The sequence below is a fragment of the Dermacentor albipictus genome, chromosome 1 (assembly GCF_038994185.2).
Source record: "Dermacentor albipictus isolate Rhodes 1998 colony chromosome 1, USDA_Dalb.pri_finalv2, whole genome shotgun sequence".
NCBI lineage: Eukaryota > Metazoa > Arthropoda > Arachnida > Ixodida > Ixodidae > Dermacentor > Dermacentor albipictus.
Genome location: NC_091821.1, coordinates 138,708,929 through 138,724,776, shown reverse-complemented (window position 1 = coordinate 138,724,776; position 15,848 = coordinate 138,708,929). Strand labels below are relative to the sequence as shown.

Below are 15,848 nucleotides of genomic sequence, written 5' to 3'. Positions count from 1 at the left end.
TATAGGAAGAGTGCACAACAAAAATCTTGTGGCTTCCTGTTATCATAACACTCTATAACTTCCTTAGATGTAGGGCCATTTGATATTCACCAATAAATACTTCCACAGGATTTAGATGATGCCTTTAAATATGTGTCCCTCATGCTTACACGTAAAAGAGCACTGACATTTAACTTTTGGACTGAATTTTTTTATATCAATCTGGTTCCAAATGGCAGCTTTTATGACCACACCATGCCACTGAAAGCTGCATGTGCTTTGAGTGATTCTTTGTGTGCTAAGACTTGCTTCACTAAATAAATTTTCTTATGACTCTTCTCAAACATCTAAATTAAAATTAATTTAATTCTAGTGTTCTATAAGTCACAACCACGATACGATTACGAGGCATGCCATAGTTGCGAACTCCAGCTTAACTTTAATCGCCTGAGGTTTTTAACATGCACCCACTCCACAGTGTGCACCAAGACATAAAGACCAATGTTGTGCTGCATAGTGGTCCTAACATGCTCAGTTTTCAATGACCTAATAATGGCATCGCTTACTGATGAACAACTGCAGCATGCATCATTTGTTTGTGACCTACCATGCAATGTTGTCACCAGATTAGGGGGCCACACTGCCTTTGGCACATGTTTAAATGTTGGCGTTTAGGATATATTTGTTGCGCATAAAAGGAATTTGAAGTTTTGTAGTGTAGTTAACTGAATGACAGCTACACACGCATAAGAAAAAAATTGTGCCAGGACTACTTAAACTCTGCAGTGTTTGAGTTTGACCAATTCTTGCAATTTTGCACATTTCAGATGACTGCAGGTCATTCATTACAGTTATACCAGCTTTTGTACTTTTTAGACATGCTGTTTGCCCCGGTTTTATACAGTGATCATAGATAGCCACACCACACCATGTTGGTAGAAGAATTAAGAATTTTAGTGAAATGGGGTTGCTCCATGTTGAGGTGCACCAGCAGGTCATAGTTAAATGGAAGCCAGAAGCAGCAGCATTTTAAGGTATTGTGCCGCACCATGTAAAGTCAAATTATTGTGCCCCCCTCCACTCTCACTGGCAAAACCTGCTGGTGAAGCATTGTGAGCAAGCTTTCGAGGTATGCTGCACTCTTTCCAAAACAGCGTCCGAGGCAGCCATCTATTTTGCCTACAGGACGAAAAGTCCCTGGCCAGGAGTGCATCGAACATACGGAAATAGCTGTCAATTGTGCTGCTGAACTTCTAGAGATTTATAGTTTTGACCTCAGGTTGCAGAACACAGCAATGCTATAGCAAGCAGTGTGGTGAAAGCTGTTTCACGGCTCTACCACGGCATGCATATATTATACACAAGCATGAGGTTTTAGCAGCAATACTTAACAGTAAATTGTATTTGTACAACTTCACTCTGTCTTTAACACTGCCAGGCTTCAAAATACATGAGAAGAGGTCACTGTCTTTCATTTGATGTGTTTATACAAAAAAAAAAGTGTGTGCATGGAAGGGGTTAAGGCTCCTTTGTCAAGCCAAAATGCTTCCTGGCATGATAAAGTGAAGCCTTGTGCATTTCAGTCTGCAGTTGCTCACTGCACTTTCAAAAGCGCAATCAGCACAGAGAGCACAGGAAAACACACAAGCAATGGTTCAGCAATTTATTTGAAACAAATGCAACTGTTTTACAGAAAGACCACATTCCAAAAAAGCAACCACATGCATATATATGCAGACAATACAGCCAACTCATGTTAATTGTACAGATGTTAACATGCCCTTCCTTTATATGTGGAAATGTTTCAAGTCTCAAAGTGTGCCCCTACTTTGTAGCTTGTCCTTAGAACAATGGATGATTCAAACAAATGCTAAATTTAGCACCATTGCCACACTGATAGAAGAAAACTACATATTAAAATGGCAACTTCTTGGAGAACAGAAAAGGGTGTATAGTAAACTTCCAATAATCTGACTACGTTAATTTAATTTTTTCAGTTAATTCGAACCTGGCCGACGCCCATGCATTTCTATGGGATTAAACATTCATCATTTCGATCCTAAAACTGGCATGCGCCGGATAATGCGAACCTGACCAGACCCCAATAATGACCCCTTTTAGTGGCAGCGCATGTCTCAGTAGAGCTTAGGGGACAGTGAATGCATTAAACAAATGCCATCTCCTCTCTGAAATGCCTATTTTTGACCCACCCGAAAAAGATTTCCAAGGAGTAACGGTAGCTGACAATGTCCGTTTGTGGTACTTATCTGATTCTAATGAACACTTTTTGTTTTAGAAGGACATTGAGACGAAAATTGTCTAGCTGTGCAATCGATTGCGAAACTAAAACCGTGGTTGTAGCATTCGTATGCTTTACCACATATCATGGCTGTAATACGGCGAAGCTCGCTTTAGAAAATCAGCTGCCATTCTAAAAAATGAGGTACATGTAGGTTTCTACTTTGGTTTGGAGTTAAGTCATTTCTACTTTAGTTTTATACTGTGGACAAATAGAAATTTGATGCACGTTTGTTTCAGAGGCGTGTTACTCAAGCACATATTGCCGAATGAATCAACGGTGCTTCAGCAGGTTTTTGCATCTTAATTCGACCCGTCAGTCTCGTGAGGGTAGAATTAATGGAAGTTGATTGTATAAATTGCGTGATGAAGCACCAAGAAAGTTACCTTGCTCAGGTAGTGAAAAAAGCATGGAAAAAGTGCTTCACACAACATCCACTGATGTTCTATTGCCGATGCAAAAGCTGCCTCCCTTATCTGGAACAGAATAAATTCCTTTCGAAGGCAAAATAAAAAACAGAAAGAGAAGTCATCAAGGCATTCCACATCCATCTTATTCAGTCTTTACAGTGTTGCTACATCACCATTTGTTAAGCCTCCTATGCCCCAAAAAATTGTCGGAAATAAGATGACCTGATTCCCATGTTTTTCATCATCCAAGCAGTGTTTACTGTCAATTATTACTGCTTTCTGTAACCTCACCTGTAAATACTGTATGTTGACCTATATGTTAACACTGAGCTATACGATAAGCTTAGTGAAAGTTAAAAAAGAATACTGGATGTTCATTTCTGTTTTTTTTAGACATAAGAAGGGGTGCGTAAAAGTGAGCCACATTTGCAAAATGCTTGAATAAACAGCAACTACCCTGGTCATGCACGAATTGTGGCCATGCTGACCCTGCAAACTTCTTAATCTCATCCATCCACCTAACTTTCTGCCGCCCCCTGCTACGCTTCCCCTCTCTTGGAATCCAGTCCATAACCCTTAATGACCATCGGTTATCTTCCCTCCTCATTACATGCCCTGCCCATGCCGATTTTTCTTGATTTCAAATAAGATATCAATACCTCGCGTTTGTTCCCTCACCCAATCTGCTCTCATCTTATCCCCTTAACGTTACACCCATCATTCTTCTTTCCATAGCTCGATGTGTCGTCCTCAGTTTAAGTAGAACCCTTTTTATAAGCCTCCAGGTTTCTGCGCCGTAGGTGAGTACTGGTAAGACACACCAGTTATACACTTTTCTCTTCAGGGATAATGGCAACCTGCTGTTCATGATCTGAGAATGCCTGCCAAACGCACCCCAGCCTATTCTTATTCTTCTGATTATTTTAGTCTCATGATCTGGACTCGCGGTCACTGCCTGCCCTAAGTAGATGTATTCCCTTACCACTTCCAGTGCCTCGCTACCTATCGTAAACTGCTGTTCTCTTCCGAGACTGTTAAAAATTACTTTAGTTTTCTGCAGATTAATTTTCAGACCTACCATTCTGCTTTGCCTCTCTGGGTCAGTGAGCATGCATTGCAATTGGTCCCCTGAGTTACTAAGCAAGGCAATATCATCAGCGAATTGCAAGTAACTAAGGTATTCTCCATTAACTCTTATCCCCAATTCTTCCCAATCCAGGTCTCTGAATACCTCCTGTAAACATGCTGTGAATAGCATTGGAGAGTTCGTATCTTCCTGCCTGACACCCTTCTTTATTGGGATTTTGTTGCTTTCTTTATGAAGGACTACGGTGGCTGTGGAGCCGCTGTAGATATCTTTCAGTATTTTTACATATGGCTTGTCTACACCCCAATTCCATAATGCCTGCATGACTGCTGAGGTTTTGACTGAATCAAACACTTTCTTGTAATCAATGAAAGCTATGTATAAGGTGTGGTATTAAAATGACATCTTTCGTCTCCTGCGATAGCTTACTGGTATCCTGTCTAACGAAGTTACAACCTACTTCTATTGCACACTCCTTAATGATGGCCATAAGATTTTCGTTCATTGCTTCAACCCTAAGGTTCTCTTCCCGAGTTAAAGCCCTATACCTCTTCTGTAGCTTGATCCGAAATTCCTCTATTTTCCCTCTTACCGCTAACTAATTGATCGGCTTCTTATGTACCAGTTTTTTTCATTCCCTCCTCAAGTCTAGGCTAATTCGAGATCTTACCATCCTATGGTCACTGCAGCGCACCTTGCCGAGCACGTACACATCTTGTATGATGCCAGGGTTAGCACAGGGTATGAGGTCTATTTCATTTTTAGTCTCGCCATTGGGACTCCTCCACGTCCACTTTCGGTTATCTTGCTTGCGGAAGAAGGTATTCATTGTCCGCAAATTATTCCGTTTTGCAAACTCTACTAATAACTCTCCCCTACTATTCCTAGAACCTTTGCCATATTCCCCCACTGACTTTTCTCCAGCCTGCTTCTTGCCTACCCTGGCATTGAAGTCGCCCATCAGTATAGTGTATTTTGTTTTGACTTTACCTATCGCCAATTCCACGTCTTCATAGAAGCTTTCGACTTCCTGGTTATCATGACTAGATGTACGGGTGTAGACCTGTATGACCTCAATTTGTACCTCTTATTAAGTTTCACAGCAAGACCTGCCACCCTATCGTTAATGCTACACAATTCCTGTATGTTACCAGCTATATCCTTATTAAACAGGAATCCGACTCCTAGTTCTCATCTCTCTGCTAAGCTTTGGTGGCACAGCATGTGCCCGCTTTTTTAGCACTGTATATGCTTCATGTGTCCTCCCAACCTCACTGAGCTCTATTATATCCCATTTAATGCCCGCTAATTCCTCCAATAGCACTGTTAGACTCTCCTCACTGGAAAACATTATAGCGTTAAACACTGCCAGGTTCAGATTCCAATACCAGCCTGTCCAGATCCAGAGATTCTTAGCACGCTCTGCTGCATCACAGGTCTGACCACCGCAATGGTCAGTTGCTTTGTAGCTGCTGGGGACTGAGGGCCGGGATTTGATTGTTCTATTCATATAGAAGGTTGTGGCCAAGTACTGCACCAAGGTGGCCAATCCTGCTCTGGTGAGGGAGTGCATTACTGGTTCTGGTCACCGGGGTCAGGCCACCAGGCCTGTTTATACAGCTGTATCAACATGTGGATTTTTTTTTATTCAGTGGAAAATTGCGTGGCACCGGGATTTGAACCACAGTGCTTTTGCACATGAGGCAGATGCTCTACCTCTATGCTATCGCATCGGGGCGCAAGTGGTAAGTAATTATACAGAAAGCGTTTTATGTACTGTAATTGGAGGATTGGAGTAGATTAGTTCGACCACTCAAGGAGTGGGAATGGTTCAACTGTCAGAACTCCGACAAAAGGACTGGAATCACATAAACCACAACTCTGAAGGAATGAAGTGGGAATAGAATGGAGCGCCCCCACTCTGCAATTCTGCGCCATGCCGATATATCCTGTTCTTGGGCAATGCCAACGCAGCTCTAGAACCACAAAGACGACCGCACTACCAGGGCGAAACACATCAAAGGCCCGTCAGCGGCTGCATGAGCACGTGCTGCTAACGAGCAATTCTGCACAACACGCACACACACACACACATATATACACACGCAGTGCACAGACTGGTACCCTAGGTAGGGGCTAGGACTCGCAAAAACTATGGTGTTATCCACAACTGTGACGAGTACCAGGCCGCCGAACTCCTTGCCCTGTGCACGTTGCTGTCTATCTTCATGAGCCTAGATCCTGATGCAACCACTGGTGCCACGCTGCTATTTTCAAAGGCCACCACTAGGTGAAGCGCCAGGGACCGCCCAGGCCAGGGGACATCGGCTTGGTCCGATACCCAAACGACAGTAAACTTCGAATTGACAGGACTACAAATTGGATTAGTAAATTCTTAAAGAGACACTAAAGTGAAAAATGATTTCTTCTGCATCAGTAAATTACCGTTCTACAACACCAAAAACACCACTCTTACATCGATAAGACGTTTGGTAAGCCAGAAAAAGCGCAAAAACGAAATACGGGTGGCGACGCCTACTTAAGTTCCCGCACCTAGGGGCTGTGACGTCTTGGATTTTGATGACATCTTCTAGGGCCTACTAATTATATATCGCGGTACAGATTGACTACATTGTGTTCTAAAGGAACCAAATATTAAACATGCGAAGTTTCGGGAACCTTTATTCAGCCAACGTGGCCCAAATGCGAAAACATACTTTGGAATCCCTGACGTCACGCTGACATACCGGCGCTCGGGTTTCGGCACGAAATTCAAATACTGATACTTGGAACTTCATTTTCTCATCTATTAATCAAACTATCTTTTTGAAATGACTGCGTGCAGGGTTCTCAAACAACGCTGCATTAGTTTAAATTGATTTATTGTTTCGCTTTAAAGTCCCTTTAACTAACCGGTACCAATTTGTAACTACTAATTAACTTTCTTCTCCGCGATCGCTAGTAAGATCTGGTGTGCCACAAAGCTCTGTATTGGGACCAATTTTATTCCACCACAAACATGGCTCCACACAATAGTTTTGTTTGAAAACATATGTGAGTACATACGCTTGTATTTGACAGCGAGAATAATTAAGAGTCAGTAAGCAATGTCAAATACATGCAATCTGGCTTACAAAACAAAAGGAACTGGTCACTATTTAGTAACAGTTTTCCTTTGTGTGAAACAACTTCAGCCTTGAAAAGTTCCTCATTCTACAAAGGTTTTTATAGTGAAATATAGAAATATCTGGATGTATTTGAGTTATCACCTGGCCCAAGGAACTTCTAGTGGCAGCCTGTCTCGATCTCGCAATTCCTGGCACTGCCCAATATACAGCATGCTTGACTGCTGCAGTGGTCAAGTGCTCTGCAGCTGTAGGAAACCGAGGGATAAGGGTTGATTGCACAATTTATGGCATTTCCAAATTTTTAACTTAGTACCATCTCTATACTATGTTGACACTATGCCACTAGACCATTGCTGTGCTGCAGTCATCATAATATTAATTACTCATCGTATACACAAGCTATACAACTGTTTAGGCAAAATTTAAAACTGCGCGAGGAAGACAGGACGTGAACTGAAACATAGACACACACAAAGCACAGGCTTCCAACTGGTTTTATTTTGTGAAAGCAAAGAATATATAAGGTACTTCAATATAGCAAAACAAGGAGCAATTGCAAATAATTTGCGCACGAGGTATTGACGAAAAATATCAAGGCCATGTATGCATTAAGAGTGCAGGAGCGTCTTAATGTGCCAATCTAAGACTTTAATTCTTTCCTTGAGAATCTCCTCTTGCAGTGCAGGAGCTGCGACAGCAAAAGCTGCCTGCCTTATGAGGAACAGAATAAATTCCTTTCGAAGGCAAACTCAAGAACAGAAAGAGAAGTCATCAAGGCATTCCACATCGCTAAAAGTTGTGACAAGTTAGCTCGCCTTGCTTTCCTTGATCCCTATCAAGGAAAGAAATAGAATTCTTAGATGGGCACATTGGGACTCTACTGCGCTCTTAATGCACAGGTGGCCTTGCTATTTTTTGTCACTGCCTCGTGCACAATTTATTTGCGAATGTTCTTTGTTTTACCATTTTGAAGAACCTTATAAACTCTCTGCCTTCACCAAACAAAGCCAGTCGGAAGTCTACACTTTGTGCATGCATCTATGTTTTTGTTCATGTCCTGTCTTCCTCGCAGAGTTTAAAATTTTGCTGAAGCTACGAGCTGATTAGCCCAAAACATGCCTTACTTCAGTGTACAGCTGGACTTGTTGGTAAAGCTACACAATGCAGCTCAAGTGTGTGTCCGCTCTTCCATGTTCTCATGATGTGGCTCAGCCTTGAGTGCAAGTGTAGTTTCAATACTGGCTACTATATTTTGATGACTAATATAATTTCTATCTTCAACTTCCAGCCAGACAGAGTACCTCATACTACATTCTGAACATTGCTGCAGTGTAGCAGGATTTCTGTCTAATGCATTGGCCCCTACCACCAAATGCCTGAGAAATTTAAAAAAAATTATGTAGATTCCAAGCACAGTGGGGATTCATGTTACAGGAGGCATACTGTAGGTAAATGGCTACATAGTGTTGGTTCGGGTTCTTCCAAACATTGCAGTGTTAACCAATGTGTTTGTGTATGGTGAGTGATTGCATATATGACACAAGCTTTGTGAGGAGAGTACGAATACAAAGGCATGGTTTCTTTGCCTCTTTCCTAACACTTTGTGGCGGCTGCTGTTTTGATGAGTGGAAAACTTGGCTTATGCAGTATGCGCAAATGGGTTTGAGACTTTTAAGACCAAATTCCTTGAGGCAAAGTTTAGCATGGAGCCAGTTTTGTCACAAGGAAGTTATTCCTACTCACACATGCCTGTTTTTTTCACTTAGTTTCAGGTCCACCTAAATTATTGCCTTCATGACAGCCGTCACATATAATATGGTAGGATCAATCTTTGTATTAATCATTCGAGTATTGAAATCTAAAAGTTTGCAGGAGTGTAAAAGGACAGGAGGACAAGAGGAGAGAGGAGAAGAGAGGTTGCAGTGTAACAGAAATAGGCAAGCACTAATTGAGCGACAAGACCACTGGACACAGGAAAAGCAGATTTAGCTGAAACACAGCAGCCTGTAAGGGAGAGACGGAACATAATTCTTTGTGAAGCTTAGTCTGCATCACAGTTTTATATACCATCGGAGATCATGAACATGCCAGAGGCAAAGCATACTGTTACGGGGATGTTAGGAGTATAGAAAGACTGTATTTACAATATATATAGTGACGGTTGAGAAGGCAGCAAAACTATGATTAATGAAACGAGCGTTTTATTGGGCGAACTTGTGCCCTCAAAAGAGGCTACACTCAAAGAAGGATGGTAGCGGCGAACACGATCGGGGGTCGTCGAAAATCTGATGAGCGGGTCAAGCGCGTCGGCTTTTATACATCTGTCGTCGAATGTTCCAGAGCAGTCACTGGGACCTGCGTGCCTTCCACAATGTTTCACATTATTTGCATCGCGCACACATGCAATCAGATAACACAAGTTGCGGTGAAAGACAGTGGACGGAACCATCGATAACATTCCAGAAACTTCTTTTACATGCAGGCATGTCCTGTGCTGTGCGATAACATTTGGGCGAGAAGTGGTCGCCCAATAAAGATGAAGTACACGTGTCAATATACAAGATGAGGCAGAGTAGTTAAGATGGCTGACCACCAACAGCACGCAGCAGCCAGTGTGCTGCGGTCTTCTTCCTCTCTTTTTTCATCCTTCCGTAACAGGACCCCCGGGTGGTGAAGCGCCGTCTCGGCTCATGGTAGGCAAAGAATCGCGAGCGAAGTATGGCTTCAGCCGCGAAACATGCACGACGTCAACAGGCGTCGGACTTGAGGATGCATCAAACTGAAGCGGCGAAATCTCGTAATTTACGTCGTTAACTTGACTTAGGACTTCATAAGGCCCTGTGTAGCGAGAGAGACGCTTCTGGGAGAGGCCAACCCGACGACATGGTGACCAAAGGAGCATCCAAGCACCTGGCGCAAACTTAACATCACGATGGCACAGTCATAACTCTTTTGGTATATGCTGCGGGGCTAATAAACGAGATCGGGTGACTTGACATGCCCTGTGAGCGCGATCGATGACTTTACGAGCATACTCAGTTGCAACACGTGGCACAGAAGGGAGGATGGTGTCAAAGGGCAAAGTGGGGTCACGACCATACAAAAGATAAAAGGGTGAATATCCTGCAGTGTCACTTCGGGACAAGTTATACACAAACGGCACGTAGGCCAGCGTGGCGTCCCAGTCGTGGTGATCGTTGGAGACCTACATTGACAGCATCTCTGTGATTGTTCGGTTGAGACATTCCATAAGACCGTTTGTTTGTGGGTGGTAGGCGGTGGACAGCTTATGCTCAGTGGCACAAGAGCGAACGAGATCATCGACAACTAGAGACAAGAATGAGCAGCTGCGGTCTGTAATAACTGTCGAGGTGCACCATGGTGGAGAATGACGTCGTGGAGGAGAATATCGACGATGTCTGTTGCACAACTAGTCGGCAATGCCTTTGTTATCGCATAGCGTGTCATGTAATCAGTAGCGATGGCAATCGACTTGTTAGCTCTAGTCGTCGTCGGAAAAGTGCCAGGTGTGTCAAGGCCTAAGCAAGAGAACGGTTCACAGGGAAGTTCAACTGGATGGAGTCATCCGACAGGTGGTAGGGGAGGTTTCTTCCAGCACTGACACAATTCGTAAGTTGCAACATAACAGTGCACAAAGCAGTAGAGACCTGGCCAGAAGAACCGGCGTTGTACATGATTGTATGTATGCAAAACTTCAAGGTGTCCCACCGTTGGTGCATCGTGAAGTTGTTCAAGAGCAACAGATTGCAGATGATGAGCACGGCGAAGGAGCAAGTCAGGGCCATCAGCATTCATATTGCGGTGGTAGAGGATGCCGTTGCGCAGCAAGAACATGCGGCATGTGCCGTCAGTGCTGTCGGAGTGATTGCACTCCGGCAATGATGGACTGTAAGGACTCGTAGCGTTGTTCGGTGCGCATGTCAGTCATGTCAGTGAAAGCCATCACGCAGGTCACCGGATCATGCACAGAAGGATCAAGTGGATCCACGGGGTGACAAGAGGCAGTTAGTGTCTTTGTGGAGGCATCCAGTCTTGTAATTGACAATAAAGGAAAATTCCTGGAGCCACAAAGCCCAGCCACCAAGCCGTCTTGTCGGGTCCCAAAGGGAAGACAGCCGGCAGAGTGCGTGGTGGTCTGTAACGACCAAAAATGTACGGCCGTACAAATATGGCCGGAACTTGACGACAGCCCAAACTAAAGCGAAGCACTCCCACTCGGTGATGGGGTAATTTCTCTCGGCAGGTGACAGCAGGCGGCTGGCGTAAGCTATCACACACTCCGTACCATTCTGTTGTTGATCGAGAACAGCGCCGATGCCATGTCCGCTTGCGCCAGTGTGGACTTTGGTCGGTGCAGATGGATCAAAGTGGGCAAGTATGGGAAGGGTGGTCAGAAACCTGATGAGAGCGGCAAACGCATGAGCCTGCTCCGGGCCCCATGAGAATGGTGTGTTCTTCTTTTTGATCTGTCAAAGGCCGAGCAATGTTGGCAAGGTTTTTGATGAAACGATGAAAGTAAGAACACAGGCCGAAGAAGCAGCGCACGTCAGAAGCAGAATGTGGCACAGGGAAACTGCGTACGGCACGAACTTTTTCCGAATCTGGTTGGACACCGGATGCGTCAATGAGGTGCCCCAACACGGTAATCTGACGGCGCCCAAATTGACACTTTGTGGAGTTGGAGGCCAGCTTTTCAGAAGACCGCAATAATGGCAGAGTCGGGTAAGGCAGCTGCCCAACATGGGAGAAAAAACAGCTTCGGCAAGGTAACAAAGACAGGTAGTCCATTTGTAGCATCGCAGAAGAGAGTCCATCACAAGTTCAAATGTCGCAGGAGCATCGCATAGGCAAAAGGGCATGACTTTGAATTGATATAAGCCATCCAGTGTGATGAAGGCTGTCTTCTCCAACCATTTCATCAACCGAAATCTGCCAGTAGCTGGATCGAAGGTCGATGGACGATAAGTATTTAGCTCTGTGCAAGCAGTCCAAGGCGTCATCGATGCATGGTAGTGGGTAGACGTCTTTTCGCGTGATCTCATTTAAGTGGCAATAATCGACGAAAATATGCCACGCACCATCTTCCTTTTTTCACACGGATGACAGGCGTAGGGCTGGCTGATGGCTCGATGACCCCTTTGCGGAGCGTTTTGCCCACCTCTGATTGGATGACTCGACGTTCAGCATGCGATGTACGATAGGGACGCTGACAAATAGGATTTGTGTCTCCAGTGTTTATATGGTAGTGAACAACAGATGTTCAGCCTAAAGGCCTGTTGCCAAAATCAAAGTTTCCACTGTACGATTCAAGCAGGAGACGTATGTGCCTGGCCTGTACAGAGGTAAGGTTAAGTGCAGTCATTTTCACAAAGTCGTCCATTAAGGAACCAGAGCTGGGCACTGCGATTGGCACTAATAAACCACTCTCAGAATTCAGACTCTCAATATCAAATTCAGAACCACTAGAAACGCTGTCCAAGAACATGCTAGCCGGAATCACTTGAGGGCACAGGCTGAAATTCAGAAGAAGTAAAACAATGTCATTATTAGTAACCGTGACCTGTTGGCGTTGCCGTTGCAGCAGTAGTGGGAAGTCTGGCGAATGGTTGCAAGACGCATCAGTTTTTGGCGTGCTGGAATTGTCGGCACTCTTTAAAGATAACATCAACTGTATAGGAGCTTTTGCACATGAGCAGATTAAAGGCGTCGTCAGCAATCCTTAAGCACATGCCCGACCTTCTCAGCTGCTGTCATGTCGTGATCGGGTTTGCTTTACGACAAAGTGCCAGCATGTCTTGGATGTACAAGAGATAGGACTCCATGGGGGATTGGGCACAGGAGGCCTGTTCCTGTTTTGTGTCAATTTTACAGCCAGCTGGTTTGCCAAACAAATCTGTCAACTTCTCTTTGCATTGGTCCCAGCTGGTTAGCTCCTCTTCGTGGTTTTCATACCACACATTTGCCGTGCCTCTTAGGTAGAACAACAGGTTAACTAGCACACGCGTGGGGTCCCATCTGTTGATTCCACTCACACGTTCGTACATAGCCACCCACTTTTCAACATCGGTGCCATTGGTCCCACAGAAAGTTCCAGGATCCTTGGGTTGCGCAACCACAACCTTGGCTATGCCCGATGACAAGGTACAGCAAGATGCTACTTTACCCCCAGATGTCACCTGTTATGACATTTCAAGGCAGCGAGACTGAGAGTGCACTGTATTCAGCAGCACTGACAACCATGATGTAGAGGATTGACTTTACCCCTATGTACAACACATCAGCAGAATAAGAACAAGGAAATGCCCCACACAGGTGCATGGCACTAAACTGGACACACTACCTGCTGTATGCAAGAGAGAATGAGGAAGAATGAGCTTCCCGTTACACCTGAGCACCTACCTACAACTGCTTTTATGGGCACAGCATTGAAGCTGCAATTGCGGTAATGCCTAACACCACATGAAATACAAAGCACACTACGTCAACACAGAGAAACCAAAACAACTGCACACACTTCTCACCGAAGTAGACGCAACACCTGCTTTGTTGCATCTGAGCTGAAACGGGTGAATCCCAAACTCTGTGTCACATAACATCTGAACAAATTAGCTGCTACGAGAGAACCAATGAGATTAATCTGGCGCGCTATGCATGCATCTTTAGCCTAATGGGTAAAGAATTGGGCTGCTGCACTAAAGACCCAGATTAACGACTCACCATCAGGCACATTACTAACTATTATTGAGCCTATCTGACTGGATGTACGAAGAAGCCAGGAGACAGCTCATGATAATGCTTTGCATAAGAGACAACGAAGCTGAACCCACGTTTTCTCCCTTGTGCTTGCAATGCTCTACCAAGTGAGCTTCAATGGCAGTTTTCCCAATGTCAATTTTCTTGGATAGCTGCGCATATGTACTAAGCATAGCCGTGGGAGTGCTAGGCAGCAGCACTCACAGTTATGATGGCAGACGTGTAGTATCCTTTAAAACACCCGCGTTACAAAGCACATGATCTTAGAAGCTGACAACTGGCTAATAAACACTCGTTTTCTACCATGAGGCCCCAAGGCAGCCGAAATCAAAACATTTGTATCTTATGAGCGAGAAAAATCAGGGGAATCATGCAGCTCAATTTTTTGTTTATAACAAGCATGTGATGGCAACAGAAAATGAAGCAACAGTGATATATATAGAAAAATGGGTTAGAGCTGACGACAATCACTGGCAGCTCACACTATAATGCTTTCTCTACAATTTATTGTCTCAAGACATCTGGCAGGAAATCCTCTGGATTCTTCTTCTACTATGTCTTTTGCAAATGAAATTTTAAATGTGTGTAATACTTCATGGCAACTTAGAACACTTAAATGGTTAAGCATCTCCATACCTTAAATTTGTGGACCAGCTTTGTCACCTTTCTAGAACAATAACTCTCTGGTGTCATACATCACTCAAACCAACTAATTCTCACTCAAACCACTACTTATTAAATCTACCTTTAGATGAGCAGTACCTGCATTAGACACAGCTGCATACCCTTTTAGCAAATGGATATACATACCACGCTCAGACTGAGCAAACCAAACAAACCAACAGCAACCAGTACTTGTTTCCATTTGTCTTCCACGAGGCAGAGACAGGCCAGGTCTCGATAAACACAACAAATATAAGGTGCAGGCAGAGGAAATAAGCAGAAGCTGTAAAGACAGCAGCAAAGTGAAACAAATTAGACAAATTTGCACACAGTCAGCGATCTGGGCCGAGGACAATGCACAACGTTACTGCCACAATGAGAAGCAAATGCTCCTCATGCAACAAGAAAAAACACGTTTTAGCTGTAAACAGCACGACTGCGCGGAGTTGGTTGTTATTCTAAAAACAGCACATACAACAATTAAAGCAGACAAATTACTCGTGTCATCTGTCTTCCTGCTGTTTTTACAATATCGGTCACGGTTGCAAAGCTACGCACATGATCTATGAACGAAAGCAACGGACGTGCATATAAAGCTTGGTGAGCCGATTCATACTAATATATGTTTAATTTTGAAAGTTGCCATAGTGATAGTAGCAGCAGCAGTAAAGTGGTCTCGTTTACCAGCTCGCTCACAACGTACGCATTGTATGATTTAACTCCACGGATCGCAAAGGAGCTACTCAGAAGCTTCAAGTGAAGGAAATACGCTTTCGTTATCTCACTGAAACGAATGAAAGCCTCTGACGCCCATACCGCGGTCAGCAGTGAGAAAGGTAATTAAATGCAGCCATGCGCTGCATGGGTAAATAGGAAGGGCATAGCGTAGTCATCCCATAGAGATGAAGAAAAATAGACTTAAGAGCGCGATAAACATCATAGGACGACATCCACGCTAGTTGAGTGAATGCATTTCTGGCGCGTGGAAGATGTCGCTGTTTTTTTGTTAATTTTTTTACATCGGTGCAACGCGTAGGAACTGCAGTGTTGAAGGCACGAACGAATAAATTATACTGCGATCACTGCGGGACCTGCGACAACCGTTTCGTGTTCCTTCGAATTTCGAGATCACATCGACCACAGCTCGAATGCGCAACCGGTTTTTTACATGTCAGCAAGAGAACGGGTAATCGCACAACACTTACCGTTGCTCCAAGTACGTCGCGGTAGCACCAGCAGCTGGGCAACAAATGTCATCAAGCCCTGGCCCACCGCAGAGTCCGCAACTTGAAGCTTCTAAGCATTCGCCAAAAACTAAAAGCGGACCACAGCCATACGTACGCGCGCGAACGAGACGCAAGCCATGCGTCTGAGTTCGAGAGTAGTTATTTCAGAAACGCAAAAACAAACAACAATGTGACGTCACATCCGGTAAAGTCAACTTGTCCTCCTTTCTTACCTTCTCTCAGCTAACGCATGCGCAGCGACCACGGAGCACTCGGGGGCGA

General features: G+C 44.3%; 1 long non-coding RNA gene across 1 annotated transcript; it reads right to left on the bottom strand.

Annotated features, from left to right (window-relative positions):
• Nucleotides 1-1,527: 1,527 nt before the first annotated feature.
• On the bottom strand, nucleotides 1,528-15,678 carry LOC139050236 (uncharacterized). Its single transcript, XR_011508822.1, has 3 exons — nucleotides 15,546-15,678; nucleotides 14,488-14,623; nucleotides 1,528-7,148 (listed from the first exon to the last, which is right to left on the bottom strand). It is a non-coding gene; the product is annotated as an uncharacterized lncRNA (long non-coding RNA).
• Nucleotides 15,679-15,848: the final 170 nt, after the last annotated feature.